The 21,215-nt window shown below is 39.1% G+C and overlaps 1 pseudogene; it reads right to left on the bottom strand.

Annotated features, from left to right (window-relative positions):
- Nucleotides 1-4,841: 4,841 nt before the first annotated feature.
- LOC149192091 (protein trichome birefringence-like 14) overlaps nucleotides 4,842-21,215 on the bottom strand; it is a 46,272-nt pseudogene continuing 29,898 nt past the window's right edge.

Raw genomic sequence — 21,215 nt, 5'->3', positions numbered from 1 at the left:
ATGGGAGAATAACAGCACCCAACATTATTGAAGAAAGATTCATTTTCATGGACTCCGGAAGCAACAAAGGCCTTTGAACATCTTAAAGAGGCAATGTGCCAAGCACCGGTCTTAGCTACACTGAACTTCACAAAAACCTTTATTATGGAATGTGATGCTTCAGGAAATGGAATTGGTGCTGTTCTAATGCAAGATGAAAGACCCATTGCTTTTGAAAGTCGTCCAATCAAGGGAAAGTTTTTAAGCAAAGCTATTTATGAGAAGGAAATGTTGGCAATACTCCATGCACTTAAGAAATGGCGACCCTACCTAATGGAAAGACACTTCAAGGTAAAAACGGATCATGATAGCCTTAAATACTTTTTAGAACAAATATTATCCTCTGAAGAGCAACAAAAGTGGGTCACAAAGATGTTGGGTTATGACTTTGAAATCATCTACAAAAAAGGGAAGCAAAATGTGGTGGCAGATGCACTCTCAAGAAAGGATGAGGATGTGGAAGCATTGTTGTGTGCCATTTCTATTATCCAACCAGATTGGATAAACAAAGCAAGGGAGGAATGGAAGAATGACGAAGAAGTGTGGGCACTTATTCGAAAGCTACAACAAGATTCCAGTACTTCTGATACATTTAGCTGGAAAAATGATTCGTTATGGTACAAAGATCGCTTATACCTCTGTAAGAATTCCCAGCTAAAACAAAAGATTCTTATGGAATTGCACACTTCTCCCTTAGGAGGGCACTCAGGATTTTTAAAAACTTACCACAGGGTTAAGAAGGAATTTTTTTGGGATGGCCTTAAATCAGATATTCAAAAGTTTGTGGCGGAATGTTTGGTTTGCCAACAAAATAAAGTTGAAACAATTAAGACACCGGGTCTATTACAACCTTTATCCATTCCAAGCCAACGTTGGGAGGAGGTTTCAATGGATTTTATCACAGGTTTACCCAAGTCTGAGGGAAAGAGTGTCATCATGGTGGTAGTTGACAGACTTACCAAGTATGCACACTTTTGTGCATTATCACATCCACTTAAAGCCAGTACAGTTTCTACTGCATTTATGGAAACAGTTCAAAAGCTACATGGAAACCCAAAGATTATTGTAAGTGACAGAGATCCCATTTTCACTGGAAATTTTTGGACAGAATTATTTTCTTGTCTTGGTACTCAGTTAGCTCATAGCTCATCTTATCATCCTCAATCTGATGGGTAAACTGAGATAGTAAACAAATGTTTGGAAGGATATCTTCGTTGCTTTGTATCTGATAAACAGACACAATGGGTCAAATGGTTGCCTCTGGCTGAATGGTGGTATAACACTTCCTTCCATACAGCAACAAAAATGACCCCATTTATGGCACTTTATGGGTCTCAACCACCATCCATCACATCATATTTAAGAGAAAATTCTAAGGTTCAGGCAGTGGAACATCACATCGAACATCAACAACAAGTCCTCCAACTCTTAAAGGATAACCTCATGTTGGCACAAAATAGAATGAAACAACAGGTAGATCAACATCGCAGTGAAAGAAGTTTTGATGTAGGTGATTGGGTATTCCTACGGCTGCAACCATATAAGAAAATGTACCTAAAGCAAGCTAAAAAGGATAATAAATTATCACCAAAGTATTATGGTCCGTACAAGGTGTTGCAAAAGATTGGTACTATGGCATACAAATTGGAGCTTCCTGAAGCTTCTCGATTGCACCCAGTTTTCCATGTTTCATGTTTAAAGAAGGTTATAGGTGACAAGCTCCCAATTCAAACAATATTGCCAGACTTGACGAGGAAGGAAAAATTATATTGGAACCGGAAGCAGTCACAGAAACAAGAACTCGACAGCTACGAAATCGATCAATTTCAGAGTATCTTATCAAGTGGAAGAACTTATCCACTGAAGATTCCACATGGGAGGATGAGAATTTTATGCAAAAGTATCCAGAACTACTCAAGCGTTGAGGACAACACTTTTTTGAAGGAGAGGGGCATGTTGGGTCCCTATAATACTAGTGATTACCCCATTACTATTGTAGTTATACCCCTTATTTATATTGTGGTGCCCCTATTACCCCCATATTGTTATTTCTGTGCCGCATAGAATCCCTCTATTGTTATTTCTGTGGCTTTATATTATTATTGTTAGTTCGGCTGGATTATATTGTGACTCCCTAGACTCCTATATATAGAAAGGAGGTTTTGTCATTTGTATCATCAAAGAATTGTTCATTTATGTAATGTAAAGGAGGTTGCCCCCTCGAAGAGGCTGAATTCTAAGGCATGGATCTCTCTTTTCTATCTTTTTGTGAGCTAGTTTCATAACAACATAACATAGCAGCTGCATAGTTATAGCGTTTTTCCAAAGAAGCTATAACATACATTTAATCGATTTTTAAAATTTGCATTTGTTGTCCAATACTCTCTAGCCCTGAATCAACTGGAAGGGGTCTGGGTTCTTCTTTGCGAAGCTGTCCATGTATGTATTATCATATATATCCTGAGGATCAGGTATATGATACATTTTCCTCTTGTCCTCTGCTCTGAATGATCCCATGAGTTCGTTTCTTGAATTCTTGAATTGCCTGTCTTCAATGGTGAGGTTTTCGACCACCCACTTGATCATATATGTGTATGGGAGGATTTTATCCCTCGCTTCTATCCTATGCAGGAAAGAACATGCAACATCCTTGAATTGAAGCCCCGAAGGTCTTGTTGAGTCAGTTGTTTCTCTTGTAATAGTAATCATGGGACGCTCGTCCTCAAGTCTATTGTAAATGACCACCCAAGCTGTTACTCCTCCATCAGAGCTGCAGACTGTATCAAAGAATATGGGATCCATCTCTGTAAACTCGGATTCAGCAATGCTCTGCTTTTTCTGTTTCTGCATCACCTTCCTCAATGACATGTCTTTTGTAGCTTGCTTGAAATGGACAAGATATATCAACACAGACAATATTGGGCAATTAAGATTGAAAGCATTTCTGAAATGACCTTGGATCATGAGAAAGGGTTAATGAGATACTCAACGTTAACTACCCATAACTTGGAAAATGATTAGCTCTCCTCGGGCCACTAAATATTTATTAACCTGTCAATTTGTTTGTTTTTGTATTTAAAACGCAATTAGTTCACACGCTTACCGCTCTTATTCACACATCGCAATCTTCAAATGGATACAATATAGCGTTGTGATTTATATAAGGCGAAATGCGATTGCAATTGTTGCAATATCACATTTTTCAAAATCGTTAATAGGTGTTGTAGTGGTTTTATTAGCTTAATTACTTGCAAAGTTTGTGAAGTGCGATTTGCGAAATGATAAGGTGCTTATAATCGGGATATCGCAGTAGGAGGTTTGATCGTGCATCACAAATTTTTAAAGGTGTTCTATGATAGTCACATGGAAAAGTGTGATTTGCGATTTGCAAAAAGGATCTCATCCTTGGGTTGTTTTGCAATATTTTCCAAGGCAATTTCTTAGAGTTAGGTTTTATTATCCTAAGACTAAAAATTTAAAAACGGTCCCGATTTATATCTCTAACCTAGCTCCCCATTTCTAAAAGGCAAATCTGACCAGGTTCGGGACTTCCACATACCACCCGACCATAGATGTGGTTGAACCAAATCTCTCTTTCAGCCAGTCACCCACGTGCCATATTCCAAGCATGAATGTGGGATCTCATAGAACAACCAAGGGAATCCTGAGGTTAAACCACCTCCACCCTCATCAAAATTTGATCACAACAAAACTAGTGCTCCGATCACAACCAAACTGAACTTGGAATGACATCTGGAATCCATCACTATCTTTGAGGAATTTTTTGTCTCCTTGTCTCTTAGACTTTATCGCAATCCAATCCCAAATCACTAGGCCCTAAACTGATACCAGCCTCTCAAGATTTACTGCATCCAAACCCAGATCTCTAGGCCCTAAACTGAGACTTTTCCCTCGAGTTTTATCATGTATCCCACCAAAACCGGTCAAGGGATTCCTAGGCCTTTAGTAATGAAACTTGGGGCCACCTTCGCCCCAGACTCTGAAATCCATCCGTCAAACCAAAGCTCAAAAACTGAAATAAACATCCCAGCACCATGGCATCTAGAAAAAGGCAAGGCTAGGTTGGAAACCATTGTCATAACCCAGCAAAACCATGCCACTGACAACAAGAGAACCATACACTAACATGCAAAGCCATGCATGTCCAAACCAGCTAGGAAATCACACGTGCAAAATGTTCCCTGTAAGTATTCATGTTGAAGCTTCTTGATCCTAGTTTTCCTCCTTGATCCTTGCTTTCCTTCCTTTCCCTTTTCTTGCTTTTCCTTCCTTGATCCAAAACTAGAGTGATCCAAGAAAATTCTAAGTGACCAAGAGTGTGTGAGAGAGAGAGAGAGAGAATATTGAGAAAGCTCCAAACTTAAACTAGAAAAAGGTTACACTGCCTAAGAAGTTTGCCAACTAATCCTCAGAAGCCTTTTTATTAATGAGGCCTCTAATTTCTTCACTTTCCATTATTTTCCTTTGTTTTCCTCCTCACATGCAACTTGTGACCTTTCACCTTACTTTTCTCCTAATTTCCTTTATTTTCGTAAATAAATGTGCCAAATTTCCTTTTTGCCTTTTGATGCCTTTGCCAATTTTCCTTAGCCAAAACACACATCCAGTGATGCCCACTAGGATATCTTTGCCCAACATTCAGCTTGGAATACGTGTTCTTTACTTGTGGTCTTATTTTGCCTTTATTTACTTTTATTACATGGAATTTTCAGTGGGGTTGTTACAAACCATAAGAGGAATCTTGTGTAATGGCCAATAAAAAGTAAAATGACGTTGCAATATCATATTTGTGCTGCTAGGTTCTTTGGTTGTGGAAACAACAATTACGCAAAGAGGAGTTCATTCCATGTATCATGTAGTCCTAGAATTCAGTAATGCAAATAATTCTAAAAGTCACCTTTTCTATCTAAGTATGTATTTGGATATATGAGACTCATCCCTTAACTTTAAAATCTTGGTGATATATAAATATTCAATCTTTGTGCCCTGCATATCACTCTCAACAGTTGGATCATTAGCTCGATTATGAGAAGAATTTTGACTTTTAGACAATAGTTTGGCATTATCACAACGACCTCCTAAGTCCCAATCCCCATCAAATAAATATATATGAGGTAGGGTTCTCATGAAGACCCTAATTAAAAGAAATTTCAGCCTAAAAGTGGCCTCCAAAGAAAAAATAACAAAATAAGAGTTATGAATTTTGGAGGGAAATTTTTAATCATGTTTTTGGCTTATCTCCTTACAGGTTTACTCAAATTTCAAGTGTAGACACTCATTGGAGCGGAATTAAATTTCACATCCAATGAGTACCCATTATGCATACTTTTGAGAAGACCCACATTGATAAAAATTGAAGATACATTAAAAAAAATGTGTTTCAACAAGTTTTTTTTAATGTATCTTCAATTTTTATTGATGTGGGTCTTCTCAAAAGTATGCATAATGGGTACTCATTGGATGCAAAAGTTAATTCCACATCTAACTAGTGTTTACACTTGAAATTTGAATTAACGTATGTAATATTCCTAATTATCCATGGCTAATTGGAATATTCGATTTTCCTTAATTTTTTCCTTTTATAGTTATTTGTAAATAAAAAAGTGAGGAAGGGGGACATAACTCACTTTTAGAATAAAAAGTCGCTTCCTAGTAGCAAAACATTGTGACTTAAAGGGGAGACAAGGGGGCCAAAGGGGGATGTAGAAATGGAGCCCACACAGACACATGGAGGGACTGCGCAGAAGGAAAGAAACACGTGGCAAGATAGGAATTACGTAGGAGGAGGTGAGCCTTGGGATTGAGAGAGGCAAAGGCTATAAAAGAGAGAGGAGCCCCCTCATTTTGATCATTGAGTTATGAGCATTTGTGATAGTCACTTTGACTTAGAGCACGCTGGCTGTTTAGCTAGTCTGCAACATTATTTAGTGCATTGAGTGTCTCCGTTTGGAGATCTCACCCTTAGCCCCGGGGGACTTCGAGTGCCTGCTCGGGCAAGGTATTTCCATTGGCATTTCAGCATTAGTTTCATCAGCATTTCAGCAGCAGTTTCATCAGCGTTTTGGAGGACTACGTAGCACTGAGAGGGGTGACACAATTCTTTCTGGCAGGAGTTCTGGGTTGAGGGTTTGCATTAGGATTTGTGTTGAGAGATAGAGCAGGGGATCAACCCTTGCATATTGGAGAGCTTTGGTATAGGTTTCAGGCAAATTCCTGGAGGGTTTCATTCAGTGGCAGTGCAGAGCATTGAGGGATTGCGCAGAACCCCAAGGGGGTGATTTTCGGGGGTCGGCCATTTCAGAAAAACTTTTTGGGTTTTTCTGGGTTTCTTGAGCAGAGTCCGATTCCAGAGTTTTAGCATTCTCTAAGGAGGGGAGCAGCCCCAAATCCTCGTTTGATTTCTAGTAGCAGCAGCAGCACGACAATTCTCCAGTAGCTTGGATGCAGTTTAGAGAGGGGCCATTCCTTTTCTATTCTGAGTGTATTTCTTCACTTGCCTTGTGCAAGTCGAGGTGCCATCTACCTGATCACCTCCTATACTCATTCTATTACTCAGTATAATAAAATGGCTTAGCATTTCTCTCTGCATTTCTTGAGTATCTGCTTATGGTTATATTGTTATTTGTTGCACCATTGTTATTTTCATCTCTTTGAGCTTATTGGCTATTATACCACTTGTGCATTTTCTCCTATACTCTTAGACAGAGTCTGGAAAGGGCCAGGTAGCCTCCGGATCTCGTCCTCTTTTCAGAGGCGACATATCTGGTAAATACCCTCCCACTCTATCTCTAGTTGGAGTTTGCTTGTGTTTGAGGAATATTCTTGATAAGGGATATTACAGTGGTATCAGAGCATAGATCTAGATTAGCCTATGGAGCTAGCAAGTGGGGAAAACCCTACATCTGTTACAGAGGTCAGAGATACAGAGACATTTGGCGTAGGTTGGAGAACACTTACAGAGAGAGAGATTGTGTTGCTGTGGTGGATGTAGAACAGGGGGAGACTGTGGTGGACGCAGAACAGAAGGAGCCTGTGGTGGACACAGAGCAAGAGGCTCTGATGGCAGATGATGACGGGAAGAGATTTGCGGATATGCTCCTCAAATCAGTGCAGGATCTGTCGAGGCAAATTGAGGTGTTGGGGCAGAGATTCATGGCAATAGAGGCCAGACAACATGAGATCCCACAAGTTTTCTAGGTTGGTGAGGGATCGGGCGCATCCCACCATTTGCTAGAGCAGCGTGATACTACATAGCAAGTGGCTTCACATGCCCCTACATGCTCTACCATGCCCACTTTCTTAGGAGCAGCAGTTCTATGCCAAACTCTCCAAGTGTGAGTTTGGGTTGATGGAGATGTTGTTTTTGGGACACATCATAGGGGTGGATGGAGTGAGAGTCCACAAGGAGAAGATCAAGGCCATCAGAGAATGGCCGGAGCCGAGAAACGTGACGGAACTTCGAGGATTCATTGGCATTTGTACTTACTACCGGAAGTTTGTCAAGGGTTTCTTACAACTTTCTGCACCCCTGACAGATTTGATGTGGAAGGGGGCATTCAGTTGGTCAGATACAGCACAACGAGCCTTTGACAGGCTCACGGAGGTTATGAGTAGCTGCCCAGTGCTTGCGTTGCCAGATTTTAAGCAACCATTTGTTTTGGAGTGTGATGCGTCGGGAGAGGGGATCGACGCAGTGTTGATGCAAGGAGGTCACCCTATAGCCTTTGAGAGTCGAAAGCTCCTTCTGCACGAGAGGTTGTATTCTATCTACGACAAGGAGATGCTGGCCATCATGCATGCATTGGCTAAGTACCGACAGTATTTGGTGGGAAATAGGTTCACGGTGAGGACTGATCACAACAGCCTCAAGTTTTTTTTTGGAGCAGAAGCAACTACAGGAGAGGCAGCAAAAGTGGATCAGTAAGATCCAAACATATGACTTTGACATTGAGTATGTCATGGGTAAGAACAATGTGGTAGCAGATGCCCTTTCACGTAGACCAACCACGTTGTCTCTTATGAGCTTGGATAAATACTGGAGGGCTCGACTCTTAGTAGAGTACTCCAAGGGTGGGTTTGCATGTGAGGTTCTGCATAGGCAGGTGGCAGATGAAAGGTACATGGTGGTCGATGAGATCATCTATTATAGGGACCGGATCTTCTTGACTGAGGGGTCTCAACTCAAGAAGAAGATACTCCAGGCATCACATGATTCACCATTGGCAGGACATCAGGGGTTTACCAAAACCTACAAGGCCATTAGAGAGAGGTTCTCATGGAAGGGCCCCAAGGAGGACGTACTCTAGCACATCCGGGAGTGCGATGTTTGCCAGAGGAACAAGGGAGAGATGAGCCATCCCGTGGGTTTATTGCAGCCTCTTCCCATTCCGAAGGGGAAATGGGAGAGTATTTTAATGGAATTCATCACAGGGTTGCCCATGGTATAGGGCAATGATTTTATCTTTTTCGTCATTGATCGACTGACGAAGTATGCATATTTTTTTGCCATATCCGCACTCTATACAACAACACAGGTAGTCGAGCTGTTCTTCAGAGAGCTCTTCAGGCTACATGGTCTTCCTAAGACCATCGTCAGTGACAGGGACAGTCGTTTCATGGGCGGGTTTTGGCAGGAGCTTTTCCGGTTGGTGGGGACGGAGTTGACACCGAGTACCAGTTATCACCCACAGACGGATGGGCAGACAGAGATAGTTAACAAGTGGCTGGAGGGCTACTTGCGTAACTATGTTAGTGGGCAGCAGTGAGCATGGCTAAAGTGGTTGCATCTGGGGGAGTACTGCTACAATACTTCACATCACATGTCCATTGGTATGTCACCATTCTATGCCTTATATGGGTATCATCCTTTATCTTTTGCTAATGTGATGTTTGGTGATAGCAAGGCTCCTAGAGCCAAGATTTAGATCCAAGAGAGTCAGGATATTCTCCGAGCTCTCAAGGATAACATGGCTACAGCGCAGAACCAACAGAAGTTGTATGCCGACAGGGGTCAGGTGGAGAGACAGTTTGAGGTAGGGGACATGGTCTACCTACGATTACAGCCATACCGACAGTCGTCACTGAAGCAGAAGGGGGCTGAGAAGCTCAAGCCCCGCTTTTATGGGCCATATATGGTGATACGCATGATTGGATAGGTTGCATATGAGTTGGAGCTACCCCAAGGCAGAAATATTCATAACGTTTTTCATGTATCATGCCTAAAAAAGGCATTGGGGTAGCACGTGACAATGACAGATGAGCTACCACCCATGGATGATGAGGGGAATTTGGTATTGCAGCCGGAGGCTATCATTGATACCAGGGAGAGGCAGCTGCAGAGCAGGACAGTCCGAGAATTCTTTGTGAGGTGGAAGAATTTGCCGAATAAGGATGCCACTTGGGAAAGTGAGAAAATATTGTAGCATCCATCACTTCAGTTGCTTGAGGACAAGCCACATTTCGCCGGGGGAGACTATAATATTCCTAATTAGCCATGGCTAATTGGAATATTCGATTTTGCTCAATTTTTTCCTTCTATAGTTATTTGTAAATAAAAAAGTGAGGAAGGGGGACATAACTCACTTTTAGAATAAAAAGTCACTTCCTAGTAGCACAACGTTGTGACTTAAAGGGGAGCCAAGGGGGCCAAAGGGGGACGCAGACACATGGAGGGACTGCGCAGAAGGGAAGAAACACGTGGCAAGAGAGGAATTACGCAGGAGGAGGTGAGCCTTGGGATTGAGAGAGGCAAAGGCTATAAAGGAGAGAGGAGCCCCCTCATTTTGATCATTGAGACCCCTCATTTTGATCATTGAGATATGAGAATTTGTGATAGTCACTTCGACTTAGAGCACGCTGGCTGTTTAGCTAGTCTGCAACACTATTTAGTGCATTGAGTGTCTCCGTTTGGAGATCTCACCCTTAGCTCCGAGGGATTTCGAGTGCCTACTCAGGCAACGTATTTCCATTGGCATTTCAGTAGTAGTTTCATCGGCATTTCAGCAGCAGTTTCATCAGCATTTTGGAGGACTGCAGCACTGAGAGGGGTGACGCAGTTCTTTCTGGCAGTAGTTCTAGGTTGAGTGTTTGCAGTAGGATTTGTGTTGAGAGATAGTGCAGGGGATCATCCCTTGCATATTGGAGAGCTTTGGTAGAGGTTTCAGGTAGATTCTTGGAGGGTTTCATTCAGTGGTAGTGCAGAGCATTGAGGGACTATGTAGAAACCCAAGGGGGTGATTTTTAGGGGTTGGCCATTTCAGCAAAGCTTTCTGGGTTTTTATGGATTTCTTGAGTAGAGTCCGATTCTAGAGTTTCAGCATTTTATAAGGAGGGGAGCAACCCCAAATCCTTGTTTGATTTCTAGCAGCAGTAACAGTGCGACAGTTCTCCAGCAGCTTGGACGCAGTTCAAAGAGGGGCCATTCCTTTGCTATTCCGAATGTATTTCTTCGCTTTCCTTGTGCAAGTTGAGGTGCCATCTTCCTGATCACCTCTTGTACTCATTCTATTACTCAGTATAATAAAATGGCTTAGCATTTCTCTCTGCGTTTCTTGAGTATTTGCTTATGGTTATATTGTTATATGTTGCACCATAGTTATTTTCATCTCATTGAGCTTCTCGGCTATTATAACACTTATGCGTTTTCACCTATACTCTTAGACATAGTCTGGAAAGGGCCAGGTAGCCTCCAAATCTCGTCCTCTTTTCAGAGGCGACATATCTGGTAAATGCCCTCCCAGTCTATCTCTAGTTGGAGTTTGCTTGTGTTTGAGGAATATTCCTGAGAAGGGATATTACAATGTATAAGGAGATAAGCCAAAAATATGAATTTAAAAAGTAGTTTTTTTAATTTTCCCTCCAAAATATTTACATGTACCTCTTTTTTAATTTAAAGGATTTTTATTGGTATGCATATTATGTACATAAAAAATTCATGGGAACTTTTAAGCTGAAATTTCCTCTAATGCAACTTTGGATACTTAATAAATTGTTTATCAAGCCATTTCATAACACTATGCACTATGAACTTGCGACAAATTTGAGGTATCCCAACTTCCTGTTGTGATTTGGTTGTCCATTTACATACATGTGCCATCTAATTTCATTTAATTTTACATTTTTCCAATGGTGCCCTGTATTCAACACTACAACATAAAACCTATAAATATTATCTTGCAAGAACCCGTTGACACAGGAATTATACAACTAAGTCAACAAGGGAGGAATAGCTCGGTCCAAGGCTCTTTAATAGCCCAAGCCATTTGGTATGGCTACCCTCAATGGGTTTATAGGCTTCATTATCCTTGGATCATTTCTTCTTACGAAGGAGTGAATCTGGAGAAACTAATCCTGACCTAAACTAATACTAAACTAATGTTAATTCTACTAATACTAAACTAATCTATACCACTTGATCAAATATATATAACTAATCTATGCTATCTAATGGTTAAAATAAAATTATTAGTTACAATAATATGTCTAAATAATGTTTTTAAAAGATAAAAATACTATTTGTTCTATCACTCCCCGGATGCGGGTGACTGATGCGGCATTCAAAGTGAAAACACTGGGGTGGGGTGAGGCAGCTCGACACCTGCCCACCCAGTACGCAACGTTAAATACTTGTAAATGGGAGAGCGCTTGGCATGCACGCAAGGCAAGTCATAACAGCTCTCATTCAGGTGGCCCTGGTTAATTCTTCCTGTCCTCTGCAACAGCTCTTCCCTCCGCACGCTACAACCTGAAAGAGATGATGGCGATCATCAATGCAGCAGTTATAGAAGTGGTTTTTCGAGAAAGGTCTGGCAAGTTTAAGACAAGGCACTGCTCTGGGTTTGAGTTGAAGCCTTGCGAGCTGTCTCTTTGGGCTCATCCCCTCGCTTCTGCTCAAATTATGGTTCTTTCTGTAGTCTCTTGGCCCTTGCTGTGGAAAGCCTTTCTGAAGCTTAGCTCGGCCATCTAGGGGTAGCTCCTGTTGTTCCTCTCTCTCCTCTAGGGGATTTTGGGCTATAGTCTGGCGGCCTTCGTGTCGGCTTTTCATCACTTGGTCTCAGGTCTTGCCTTTGGCTTTGGCGGGTGGTTTTTGAGTAGTTCCTTCACAGCCTCTGTCCCCTCGTTCAAATGTTTGGTCTTAGGCCTGGTCTTTGATACTGGGGGGTGGGAGATTAGTCCTGTTAATTCAAAGGTCGCTCGTTTTCACTCTGGAAAATATTACTCTATGCTTAATTGGTTCTCGCCGACGAAAGGATTTCGTAGGTTCTCACCCGGGTCTCCGCGTCTTTGTTGCTCCATTCGCCTTATCATTGCCCAGCCTGTCCGCAACCTATCTAACACTCCCTCAAAGATGGCTCGACTTTGACAAAGAATGGGGTGCCATAGAGGCCAACCCCGGCGCGCTTTGACAAGCTCATCTTTGGATTCGCCTGCCCCCTCCAACAAATTGTTTACTGGTCGATACCCCGACACTCGAAGCGGGAGAGGGCGGCGTCGTGCCTCCAGTCACTAACGTGGGCCTCCCTCCTCGACCGGCTCTGCAATTTTCTCTTTTAACAGTTCCCTGCATCGGCCTCAGATAACGACCCACATAACAGTGGTTTTCCATGAGACTACACAGATGGAGGACTCAGACTCTCATCTGGGAGGCTCGGGGGCAGTCTCTGGTCCTTCTCCTTCGATTCAGCTTGGAATTGGTATGGCACCTCAACAAGTTCAAAATGCTCTTGGTTGCAGCACTCAGGATGCGGAGATGCTGCCTATCGATCCCGAACCCTCTAATCAAAACGGTGCTCCAGCTTTGGGTGAGCCAGAATTCGGATGGTGCTGAATTGTGGAAGAACCACAAGCTGACTAGCATGCTCTCTTTGGCGATGGTTTTTGGTTATGCTATGGCTATCACCGGGCAAGTTTACTATGTTAACTATGTGGTGGATTTCCTGTGTTTTTTTGTGGTTTTTGTTCACTATGAAGAACCAGAAGAGTATCATCCCAGTCCCCTGCATGGGTTCTGAACTTGGTCTTCTTACTTTTTTTTTCCTGGAAATTCTGCCTCTTATCAGAGCAGTGTACTGACTTCGGTCTCTATGTAAATATTTCTCCACCTTGTTAATAGAATTAGTCTTACTCAAAAAAAAAAAAAAAACTATTTGTTCTATCACTAATTAATTCTATTTTTTGTATGTTATTTATAAATTAGAATCTAGAGAAAAGTTAAAATTAAGTACAAAAATCTATTATTCAAAAGAAAAATATAAATAAAATACTATGATATAGGAAATATACACCATTATAATATAAAGGAAAAATGACTAGAATTAGTGTAACTAGTACCTAAAACATAAATGAATCCCGTTTAACAAAATTATATAATGACAAAATGCAATATGCTAACTAATATTTAACTTATAAATGCAATTATAAATTAAATAAAAATGATTCAATAATGTGATGTAAGTGAAAGACATAAAGTTACATCAAAGTAAATTATATCTCTTTCAAACTAATAGAGATCAAACTCCATTAATAGATGCACTCACATTAAAGATCATAAAAATATTTAAAAAAAAATCCTGAGTCGAGACAAAATATTAAAAGAGACAAGGTCATTTTATCATTCTCTATCTAACAGTATTCCAACAATTCACCAGTGAGTCAAATCAATTGATAAATAGTGAGAAAATAATAAGTAAATAAGAAATGGCACAAGAGTATGTTTAGTTTAACTCATAGGAAGATAGCATTCCTATGAATCTAACCTTCCAGAATCAAATCATAGAGGTCAAAATCAACATAATGTTATGATCTGTATTATCCTCAGGACACAAGTCACTAGAGGAGTTATACAATCTATTTAATGCACAAGAATTAAACTATCACAGTGGAAAATAATATGAAAAGATAGTTATCAGTCCACAATCCAAGTCAGTGTTCCTCAAGCATCATAACCTTTAATTTTTCAGAGATCAAACTACAAAAAGAATAAAGACAAGTGACAATATTCATATGACCATGGAGAAGAAATTCACATGAAGATATACCAATAGAATTAAACCATATCAATAAATGCAATAGAAAATGAACATTAAATCCATAGTCATGGATTTAACCACGTTTTCGGTGTTTCCCCCTCTCCCAATAGTACCATAGGTACCCCCCTTTTCATCATAAAATAGGAGGTTTTATATCCTTTGAGTAACTAACTATGTCCAAAATTATCTAAGAAATAAAATTGTCTTTTACAATATAACCATGATTTTCAGTTTTCAACCTGTTGGCTAGATTCATAAAATAAAAGAAAATCCACTAGGTAACTAACAAGATTTGATTTGATAATATCCACAATAACTGAGACAATCCACAGGTACCTGATCCATGAAAGATGAGAGCGATAACTCAACCAAGATAGATACTTGTGAGAAATTAAGAAAGGAAATCAATTTTCAATGAAAATAAGTGAAAAGAGTCGTTACAGAATTTGAGATTCTATAACACCCTTATATTAACTATAGCAATTAAAATCAAAATCTTAACATACCTTATCATTCCGAAAAGCTGTGAAATATCAACAAGAAAAACATTTATTTAGCATTATGTGGATCATCAAGATTCGAGGAAATTATAACTTTGACCTTCAAGGACTTGACTACAATGTGAATATCAGCAGCCTGTGACTTATTGACTTAATTAGTAGAATGTTTTTCTCTTTGTGTTACTTTAAGTCTATAGGCGACTACAAGTAACTTATTTTCCTGCATGAATTGTGCAATCTGATGATTCATTCGAAATAGTGAACAAAAATTGATGATGCCATGAAAGATCATATAGTTCTTCATAAAAAAAAATCTCATGAATACTTTTTGCTTTCGACATATCCTTTTTATTATCTGAAACACTACAATTTAATGAGAGTTCGAGCTTAGACTTCTTAGGCTCAGGCTCTGTATTTGTCTTTAGATCAACATGGATCTCTTCAACAGGGGAAGTCATTCAATTTATCCTTAATATGAGATCTAAAATCATGTTTCAATTGATTCTTTGTTTCTTTACATGTAGGTTCAGGAGATGAAGACTCAAACTAAAGGTTATTTGTGGAAGATTTCACCTTGCCCTTTTTCTTAATTTCTTGTTTTACCTTGCCTCTTCCAGTAGAATTTTTCTTGGCCATACTCTTCGTTATTCGAGCATTCACAGGTTCAGGTTTATTGATCCTATCATCCTCTGTGACACAAGGATACAACTCATGGCAGGATTCTCCAAAATCTGAATGCATCGAATCATGAGCGAGTGACTGGGAAGGGTCATGTAAAGGATAATTAGGCTCAGGAGGTGCAAGTGGTTCAGATTCTTTAGGAAGGAGAGGTTTATTGAATTTTTTTTTGTCTTAAGAAAACATCCCAATTATCTCCAAGTTTTGTCAATTGGTACTTAACCAAGATGAAAATAAGACAGTGGTAAAAGAGAGACTTATTAGCATTTTTATGTTGCAACTGGTAGGTGCAAGACATCTAAGCAAGACTCTTATACAAATAATAAGGAAAATTGAGCTTATGACCTAAAAACATCATCAATAGCCTTATGTGATAGATAAAGACCAAGTTGTAATGTCCCTCACAAGTGATATAACAACACAAGAACAAAACTAGGTTCTTCCATTTCGGTTTAAGATAGGTAATAGGCATACCTTTAACATCATAAACACAATCCTTTTTTGCGAGTAGCTTCTTTTAGGTGATGTCATGAACTCTACATTTTTTCGACCATTTTTCCCCTTCGATTGGGAGATTGGTAGCTTCAGTGATAAAATCCACATCCACATAGATTTCTTTGTTACCTACCTTGGCTTTATTACCATCGAATGAAGAAGCAAATTCTTCGACAACACCCTAACTGTAGGGCTTGGAAAATCTGGAGGAAATCCCACGAGTCAACATGGCGAAATAGTTAGACACAGTCATCACAAACCTTAACCATTTTGGTCCCAATTACTTCGGATCAAATAACATGTGTCATGGTTTGAATTAGGAGGGTTCACAGTCAAAGTAGAAAGAAAAACACAGAGACTAGTCATGCACCAGGAAAACAATCTTGTAACCCTAACCCATTTTTGGACCAAAAGACAAATGAGAGAAGAGAATGAGGGAACCAAGGGTCAGCTTGATTGAAACCCTAGAGGTTAATTTAGAACAATTAAGAACATAATACAGGAGCATGATTACCACAGGTATCGATGATGATGGATAGTGGATTAGTCATAGATGGAACAGATCGATATTCCCATCTTTAACATGCAAGACAAATCTCCCACAAATTGATAACATAAAACTCAAAACTCATAATCATAAATAGGAGAACATCATGCCTCATAATTACAAATCGAGAGACTTTGACTAATAAATCTCAAGTCACATGGAGCATAATCATAACCCTCAAATCATTCACTGGATCAAATAAATCAAACCTTGTTCCTTAACTAAGGTCAGAGCATAGCTATATATAAAGACCAATTGATATATAAACCAAGCATAGGTTTTTAAACATAAGGTTTTACATTCCATAGAATAGGTTATCACTATACTTGAATTAATATTAAATGTAGGTACCAAGCCCTGACATATATATATTATTCATTCAATACAAGACACAAAACATTAGAAAGACATATGTACAAATTAAATATGAAACAAGGCTGCTATAGAATGTCAATTCTATAGCAGACTTGTTCCTTCTAACATTCATTTGAAAATGCAAAATGGTAGGCCTCATAATTGTTTTTTTCATGAATATCCAATGAAATATGACATAAGGAGTGTCGAAACAAGCATAAAACATACACAACCATGCGAAAGCAATGAAGGTCGCATCACATAATCTCTAAACAACAAAAATATTGTACATTAGAAAGCATTATTATCAAACCTCATCAAATCAAAAATCAAATGGGAAGAACCTCAAAGACATGAATAATGAGGGGCCCATATCATTTTATCGAAATGAGAGGGGAGGTGGTTGGACTACCAACAAAACCCTGTCGATCGGCTAAGATGCATTGCAAATTTAGTTGATCAGTTTCTTGGGTTCAATGGTTCAATTTCACAAAGGTTTGTTGACCAATAATACAATACAATTGTGTTTGTCTCTAAGAATTTGTATTCCCAACCATCCGCCTTATTGCACTAGGAGCACATACTAAACCATATTCCTTGCCTACATCTTGAACATTTGGACTGTCATTTCCCTCTGTAATGAGGCACATCATAGACTGGAACGGTTACCTTCCCAATGAATCCCCAACAAATGAAAGTGTTTTGTTCTGCATTCTATAAAGAAAAAACAGAAAATAAATAGTCAGATTTAGGTATTGCAAATTAGTAGAACAAAATTTGAACAAGAGAAAGTGTGTGCTCTAGCAAATAATGCTTTACAAAACTGTCAAAAAGAAAATTTAACTGGTTTATGAGAAATATTTTCGGTGATAATCACATCAAAATTCATTTGTCGACGCATTTCGAACCAGCAAGTGTGGTTCATCTTCAGGACAAGATGAAGAACCAGATCATGGAAGCAAATTAAATAAAGAGACCCATCATTCAAACTATTAGGAAACGAGCTCACAAAAAGATAGAAAATATAGATCAACGACTTAGAATTCAGCCTCTTCAAGGGGGCAACCTCCTTTACATTACACAAATGAACAATTCTTCAATGATACAAATGACTAAACCTCCCTTCTATATATAAGAGTCTAAGGGGTCACAATATAATCAAGCCGACCTAACAGTGATAACATAAGGGCACAACAATAACAATAGTGGGTTTCTATGTGGCACACTAATAACAATATGGGGAATATAGGGGCACAATAATAACAATAAGGGATACAATGACAACAGTAATGGGGGAATCAAATCACTAGTATTATAGGGACCCAACATGCCCCTCTCCTTCTGAAAAGTGTTGTCCTCAATGCTTGAGTAGTTCTGGATGTTTTTGTATAAAATTCGCATCCTCCCATGTGGAATCTTCAGTGGATAAGTTCTTCCACTTGATGAGATACTCCAAAATTGATCAATTTTGTACTTGTCGAGTTCTTGTTTCTGTGACTACTTCTGGTTCCAATATGATTTTTCCCTCCTTGTCAAGTTCTGGCAATATTGTTTGAACTGGGAACTTGTCACCTATAACCTTCTTTAAACATGAAACATGGAAAACTAGGTGCACTCGAGAAATTGCAAGAAGCTCCAATTTGTATGCCATAGTACCAATCTTTTGTAACACCTTGTATGGACCATAATACTTTGGTGATAATTTATTATCCTTCCTAGCTTGCTTAAGGGACATTTGTTTATATGGTTGTAGCCATAGGAATACCCAGTCACCTACATCAAAACTTCTTTCACTGCGATGTTGATCTGCTTGTTGTTTCATTTTATTCTATGCCAATGTGAATTTATCCTATAAGAGTTGAGAACTTGTTGTTGATGCTCGATGTGATGTTCCACTGCTTGAACCTTAGAATTTTATCTTAAATATGATGTGATGGATGGTGGATGATATCCATAAAGTGCCATAAATGGGGTCATTTTTGCTACAGTATGGAAGGAAGTGTTATACCACCATTCAGCCAGAGGCAACCATTTGACCCATTGTGTCTATTTATCAGATACAAAGCAACGAAGATATCCTTCCAAACATTTATTTACTATCTTAGTTTGACCATCAAATTGAGGATGATAAGATGAGCTATAAGCTAACTGAGTACCGATACAAGAAAATAATCATGTCCAAAAATTTGTAATGAAAATGGGATCTCTGTCGCTTACAATAATCTTTGGGTTTCAATGTAGCTTTTGAATTGTTTCCATAAATGTAGTAGAAACTGTACTGGATTTGAATGGATGTGATATTGCACAAAAGTGTACATACTTGGTAAGTCTATCAACTACCACCATGATGACACTCTTTCCTTTGGAGTTGGGTAAACTTGTGATAAAATCCATTGAAACCTCCTCCCAAAGTTGGCTTGGAATGGATAAAGGTTGTAATAGACCTGGGGTCATAATTGTTCCAACTTTGTTTTGTTGGCAAACCAAACATTCCACCACAAACTTTTGAATATCCTATTTAAGGATATCTCAAAAAAAATCCTTCTTAACCCTTTGGTAAGTTTTTAAAAATTTTGAGTGCCCTCTTAAGGGAGAAGTGTGCAATTCCATAAGAATCTTTTGTTTGAGTTGGGAACTCTTACATAGGTATAAGCGATCTTTGTACCATAACGAATCATTTTTCTAGCTAAATGTATCAGATGTACTGGGATCTTGTTGTAACTTTTGAATGAGTGCCCAAAATTCTTCGTCATTCTTCCATTCATCCCTTGCTTTGTTTACCCAATCTGGTTGATTATAGAAATGGTGCAGAACAATGCTTCCACATCCTCATCCTTTCTTGAGAGTGCATCTACCACAACATTTTGCTTCCCTTTTTTGTAGATGATTTCAAAGTCATAACCCAACATCTTTGTGACCCATTTTTGTTCCTCTTCAAAGGATAATCTTTGTTTTAAGAAGTATTTATGACTATCATGATTCGTTTTTACCTTGAAGTGTATTCCCATTAGGTAGGGTCGCCATTTCTTAAGTGCATGTAGTGTTGCCAACATTTCCTTCTCAAAAATAGCTTTTTGTAAATCCTTTGATTGGACAACTTTCGAAAGCAATGATTCTTTCATCTTGCATTAAAGGGAAACCAATTCCATTTCCTAAAGCATCACATTCCACAATAAAGGTTTTTGTGAAGTCCGACGTAGCTAAGACCGGTGCTTGGCACATTGCCTCTTTAAGATGGCCGAAGGCCTTTGTTGCTTCTGGAGTCCATGAAAATACATAATGTTGTTATAGGTGCTGCTATTCTCCCATAATTCTTAACAAACTTGTGATAATACCCTATCAACCCAAGAAATCATCACAGATGCTTTATGGATGTGGGGATTTTCCATTCCTTAATGGATTTAATTTTTCTAGGATCTACCTTAACACCTTTATGAGATACAATATGACCCAGATATTCCACCTCTTGTACTCCAAAGAAAAATTTCGAGATTTTTGCATATAATTGTTTCTCCTTCAATAGTTTGAGCACCCTGTCAACATGTTCAACGTGATCTTTCCAAGTCTTGCTGTGGATTAGTATATCAACAAAAAATACTAACACAAATTTTCTAAGGGTTTGAAAATGTAATTCATCAAACCTTGAAATGTAGAAGGTGCATAGGTAAGGCCAAAAGGCATGACCAAAAATTCATAATAACCCTCATGAGTTCTAAATGCTATTTTCAGAATGCTTTTAGTCTTCATTCTGATTTGATGATATCCTGAACGAAGATCCCATTTGGTGAAGTAAATTGATCCATGCAATTCATCCAATAATTCATCAATGACAAGAATGGGAAATTTATCTTTAATAGTGAGCTTGTTGAGCTCCCTATAATCTGGACATTGTTGGAAATACTGGGGGGGTGAATCAATATTTCTTTTTCCGACTAGTGTTTATCCAGTTAAATCATTTATATTCAGAACACAAGATGTACAACAAGAATAAATGCTTTTATTAATATAAACTTTGTAGTAAAATAGATACAATATATATAGATGGTTGCAATCTGTTGCCAAGCACCAACTTGGACTTTGGTGAGGCTTCAACCTCCAGAGCTCCAACTCTATTTCGCCAAGATACCAATCTTGTACTTAGGAGCACCAACTCCCAAGGACTTCAATCCTTCCATTTCCTGAGACACCAGTCCCAAGGACACCTATCCTTCCTACTTCTGAGGCACCAATCCCAAAGGACTCCTATCCTTCTTACTTCTGAGGCATCAGCCCCAAGGACTCCAATCCTTCTCACTTCTGAGGCACCAACCCCAAGGGTTCCAAACTAATCTTGTCAAGGCATGCTTGATAGTAATGTTCTACTCTCAGAACTCTTCTCCGCTGATTTTTGTCTGTTTATAGCTTCACTATAGTCTCCATGCTACAGCACCAATGACACTCAGTATTCTTATGAAGGAGTCTTTACAACTCTTTATACTGCCCACACAGAGTGTCCAATAGCCTTCATGACCTCTGATAATGTCTTCACACAGCTTTAGTCAGTCTACTGTTAAC

Source organism: Pinus tabuliformis, chromosome 2_2, assembly GCF_031772625.1.
Source record: "Pinus tabuliformis cultivar Carrire ecotype Pingquan chromosome 2_2, CPIR1, whole genome shotgun sequence".
Lineage (NCBI taxonomy): Eukaryota > Viridiplantae > Streptophyta > Pinopsida > Pinales > Pinaceae > Pinus > Pinus tabuliformis.
This window is presented reverse-complemented; position numbering and strand designations above follow the sequence as displayed.